Genomic DNA, 5,694 nt, shown 5'->3' with positions numbered 1-5,694 from the left:
ATTTAAGAAAATTCAGAAATAGGTATATACCCCAATTAAATTATGGATAGCCTATGGGTTAATTGATTGAAAGTGACTTCCCGCCTAGAGCGCGCGAAGGATAAATCAAAACTTTAAGATATTTTTTTTAATTTCCAAAAAATGCTAAGAGCTTTGAGAAGGTTTAAGTTATTTCAAAAGATTTCAAAAATTTTCTAAGGATTTAAATGATTTTCGGGTTGAAAAAACCCTCTTGAATTTTAAAGATTTACTTGAACTCTTCTAAATTCACTTGTTTTCACTGAAATCAATGGATTACTTTTTTTTTAGTTTTTGTTTAATTTGTCTTAAAAACGTTTAAGCAGTCTTGAATTTTTAGGTATTTCATGAAGTTAGTTTTAATTCCACTCCAATTTTCTAAACTTACTTTAATCTTACTGAATCTTATAAGATTAAAATTTTGATCTCCAATTATTAATGATCAGGGAAAATGAGAAACTTACAGTCAGGGAAAAATCAGGACATTTTCCAAACCAAGTTTGGTGACATAGTTCTTGAATTTTTATTTATAAATAACGATTTAATGATTATTCAAAACGATTCAAAATTAAAATAATTCAAGCTAATGTGCTTTACTTGTAAAATATGTTTGAATTCAACAAATCTAATTTTAAAACAAAGGAAGGAAGTTTTAGTATTTGATTTCTTTTCGAATTAGGAGAGAAAATGTTTGGTTTTTACATTTTTTGTGAGGTAACCGCAGTCAAATGTCTCATTCCTTATATTTCTATTGAGGTTTAAACAGAAAAACATTTTTATTCGCTTGGAACTGAGGAATTTTTTTTAATTTCCGAATTGGAACAGGGACATTTTTATTTTTTAGACCTTATAGAGTCGGAAGAAATTCAATTTTATTTATTTTTTTCTGAATTGAAGGGCATTTTTTTTCAACATTTTAATTAGGTCCGAGGGAGAAAATTCTGGGCTTGAATTTTTTTTTCAATTTGTCGAATGTAATTTTTGGGTGGAAATTCCTAATTTTAGTTTTATCTGGATACAAAATTAAAAAATTCCAAATTATTCCACTTTAAGTGCTGAATTTTCAACGTAATTTTCATTAATTTAAAGAAAAAAAAATCAGTTTTAAAAGTTCGCCTTCTGATATTTTTTAGTTAAACTTGATTTATTTTAAAATGTTCTTATTTGTTTCATTTTTCGTTTGTGCTTCAATTTCCTTGAAAGTTATACTTGATTTACTTTGAAAAGTTATTATTAGTTTCATTTTTCACCTTTTGTTATTTTTTATTTATACTTGATTTACTTAAAAAATTTATTATTTCTTTTATTTTTTTAATAGGAATTTTGAAGTCCTTGAAAATGGTAAGTTTCCTTTTGAAATCTGAGATTCGTTCCAGAATATAGCTAGGAATCTTCTGAGGAACTCTTTTGGTATGAGTGCAGTTTGAATTAATTCCCCACCAAAGATGTAAATCTTCTTCTACTTTCTTAAGGAATGTTAAAGTTTTCTTTGCCCGCAAGACTTGAGCATCATTCAAGGAAATATTAACATTTCATTTAAAATGAGAGTTGTAAAAAAAACTTTCTGGGTGATCAAAGACTGATGATTCTGAGTAATACTTGGAATATTTTCATCGCTTCATAGTTTATGAAAGTTAAAAATATTTTGACTGATTTTGTTTTCGTGTGGTATATAATAATATAAATAAATCAAGAAAGCCACAATTTACTGTTCTTCTTTAACATTTTTACATTTTAATTCTAAATGAGAAGGTATTAGTTTTAGCATTTGCAAGTGTTCATTGTTTTCGAAACGATCTACAAATTTGGTTGAGATCATTGTTACTGAGACGCATGGTTATTGTCTTAGTGTTAAAAATGTTATTTAAAATAAATAATTTCACTTTATAGCTAGAATATGCAAGATTCAGGGGCCAGATTTTTTCCCAATTACGAAATTGCAATAAAAATTTATGTGTTTGGTCAAAAGTTGAACTATTTTGTTGAAAAGTTAGTTTTTGGACAGAAAATGAGCCTTTTGGTTTAATGGTTCCAAAATTTATATGCACATTTTTCATGAACGAAAAATCGTCATTAATTGAAAATTCGTCTTTTTGGTTTTAAAATTAATTTTAAAAAATTTCATCTTTTTTGATTAAAATATCAACTATCACAATTTTTTGTTAATGATTTCTCTGCTTAGGTTGAAAATGCACGTATTCTCTTGAAAATATGATTATTTTGTTGAAAATTGAAGCATTTTGTCAAAAAGTCATCTGCTATGATAGGAAACTGGTTGTTGTTTAAAATAAATAAATATGTTTAAAAATTTTTATTTTCTGTCTAAAATATGGTATTGTTCTAGTCTGTTCATACGCGATCTTATGTTAAAAATGGTAAAGGAATAAAATGCTAGTGTTTGAATATTAATGGTCAGAGAAAATAAAGAAATTGGTCCAGGAAATATCAGGGAATTTTTAAAATTAAGTTTTTGGCCACCTCGCTTAATTCTACCAGAAAATATCGTACAAATTTAGATAAACCTACATTATTTTATTGTTAAACGCTTCAAAAAACATGAAGAGCTACCATAAAAAACCAAAAAACACGAATTTTATTAAAGAATTTAACTTAGTGTTATAAGACTTAAACGTAGCATTAGTACTCATCCCTAGTAGTATTACCCGAATTTAGTCAGCCATAATACTATTATCCAATACTACAATATGACTTTTGTCGGAACTAGTGAATTTAAGATGGTATAAATCGACTTGAGTCAGTCACAAAGAGCATCAAGTATTATAACACTTTTTAAATAAGATATACATAGAGGCAGGTAGTATAACTCGATTAAAGTTAGGCATGATTAGTGTGAAATAGTATAAACCAACTTAAGCAAGTCAGCATAAATAACTTAAAGTAGTAGTCCCTTATTATTATAAGCCACAGTGAGTTTTATGAAGAATAATCTGACTTTAATCAGCCATTATAAAAACATGTTCTTAAGTATTATAATGGCAATACGAATCAAGATTTTTCAGTTTCTCTCAAAAAATGTAATTCGAAATATAATTAAAGTTTACACATTGAATGATTAGTGTACAATACTTTATTCAAATGTAATTAAATTAAAATATATGCAAAGTGAATGCCAGTTGTTCAATTGGACCTCGAAATTGTATCAAAATGATATCCAACGCTTTTATACAGATTTCAGATTTTTTATTTGATCAGTGAATGTCGAATCAGAATAATCCAATTCTGAACGTCAAATAGATTTCCGATTCACAGAGATTTATAGCTCAATATGATAAGACTGGAATTTGGTCCCACCCAAATTCACAAGCAGATAAATTTATAAAAACGATTACAGAAAAAAATTTAACTTCCAAAGAGAAATATTTGTTTTCATCATATTTTTAAACTCAACATATTTTATTTCGGTTTACGATCCATCTTTTCAGTTTAACAACGAATTCACCTTTAAGGTTAGAAAATTGAACAACTTGCATATATTTTTTTTTCTTGACTGAAAATTTTTTCTTAGTTAGACATTAAAGTCTTCTGTTGCAAATTGTTCTTTTTGGTTTAAAAATTCTTTTCTTTTGGTAGAAATTTTATCTCCTTGTTTAAAAATCGAACTGTTTGAGGTTAAAAATTAATTCTTTTTTATTGAAAAGTTGACTATTATAGTTTTCAGTGAAAAATTTTTTTTAATGAAAATGTAAATACTTATTTGAAAATTTATAATTTTTCTATAAATTTAATTAAAAAATTATTAGACATTCAGTATTCTTGGTAAAAAATTTAAAGGTTTGTTAAAAATGCATATCTTTCTCAGAAAATTTAACTATTTTTTAAAAGTTTATGTATGTTGGTTGAGAATTAATTTTCTCAACTAAAAATTTAACCATTTTATTTTTTATTAAAAATTGATCCATTTTTATTGAAAGTTCTAACACTTGTTTGAAAATAGATATGTTATTAAAAATTTAACATTGCCTAAAACATTTTCTGTTGATCCTAGGAACATTAAATCTACCAAAAGCGAAAGTCAAAACGAGACAAGTCCAAGGAAATATTATGTGATTCATAACCAAAGAGAGATGAATTTTCAAATAAAATGATGAGTCGAGCTAACTAGTTATTTTTAACAAACTATATTACCCAAATTTTTAACCAAATATTTTAATCTTCCAGCACTAAATTACTTCGAATTAACAGGACTATAAGTAGATTTAAATAGAATATACCAATATTATGATAGATTGCCTGACTTACTCTAATTAATCCGAATTCCTCAATCGATTACGTAAGGTTACAAGTGGTTTACACTGATTTGACTTAAATTACTCCATATCATAGATGGCTCGCAGGTGCATTACTTTGATTTCCTTGTATCACCTTGGATCACATGGATTGTATTTCTGACTCCCCCCCCCCCCCCCCCCCCCCCCCCCCCCCCATCCCTCGCCCTCTATCTTACGTAATTTTTTCATTATAAATTTTTTTCGTGCATTTTTAAAGGTAATTAAAAAATTGCACAACAATAAAAATAACAACATTAATTTTTAACCCAAAAGTTGTATTTTCAACAAAAGAAAATCAAATTTCTACCAAAAGAGATAAATTTCCTAATAAAAATCAAGAATTTTTAACAAGAGTTATAATTTAAACTAAGAGAGATTTTTTAGTCAATAAAGAAAGAAAAATCATCTAAAGTATTACATTTCTAAGCCAGAAAGACGAGCTTTTTAACAAACACTTTAATTTTAAATGAAGATGATTAATTTTCTACCCAAAAAGGCAGATTTCTAAAAAGATACGTCAATTTTCCAGAAAATAGGTACATTTTCTGCCGAAAGCATTAATTTTCAACGGAAAAGTAGAATTTTTAACAAAATACATGAATTTTGTATTAAGAATGATAGATTTTAAACCAAAAATCAAATAGTTAAATTTGCATGAAAAATTAATTTAAAAAACAAGAATTTTCTAAAAAAGAGTTACATTTTTTAACAAAATGTTAAACTTGAAATTTAAAAAATTATTTTTTATCAAAAAAGATCATTTTTCAAGAAAAAATGCAGACAGTGGATGATATGCCGGTACCGGAAAAAAAATTCACCCGCGATACCAGCAATAAAGTTCTCTAGCGGTAAATTATTACATAATGTTACTGTACATTATTAAATTTTTATCACATTCTTCATTACATTTGTATTACATTATTGCATTGTTATTTTTATTGTACATAACATTATTTCTGCGACCAGTCACAGGGCTGCCTTCAACAATATTTTTAAGAACAGCTAGAAAGGTGTGCCTTCCCGCCCCCGCGAGACATTGAAAAGGGTTATGATTTTGACCACCATTATTTCAGTGCCCGGTCTAAGGGGTGACTTTCCGTCATCATGAAACTTTCGGAAGGGGAAGGGGTTTGACCAACATTCATTCAGTTACCGGTCAAATGGGTGCCTTCCGGCCCACATGAGACGTTGGAAAAAGAACGGGGTTTGACTAACATTATTGCTGTGACCGGTCAAATGGGTTCCTTCTCTCCCCCACGGGACGTTAGAAAGGGGAAGGGGTTTGACCAAAATTATATCTGTGAATGGTCCAACAGGTTCTTTCCCACCCCCACGAAACGTTGGAAAGGGGCAGGGGTTTGACCAACATTACATCTGTGACCGATCA

The sequence above is a fragment of the Belonocnema kinseyi genome, chromosome 9 (assembly GCF_010883055.1).
Source record: "Belonocnema kinseyi isolate 2016_QV_RU_SX_M_011 chromosome 9, B_treatae_v1, whole genome shotgun sequence".
Lineage (NCBI taxonomy): Eukaryota > Metazoa > Arthropoda > Insecta > Hymenoptera > Cynipidae > Belonocnema > Belonocnema kinseyi.
This window is presented reverse-complemented; position numbering follows the sequence as displayed.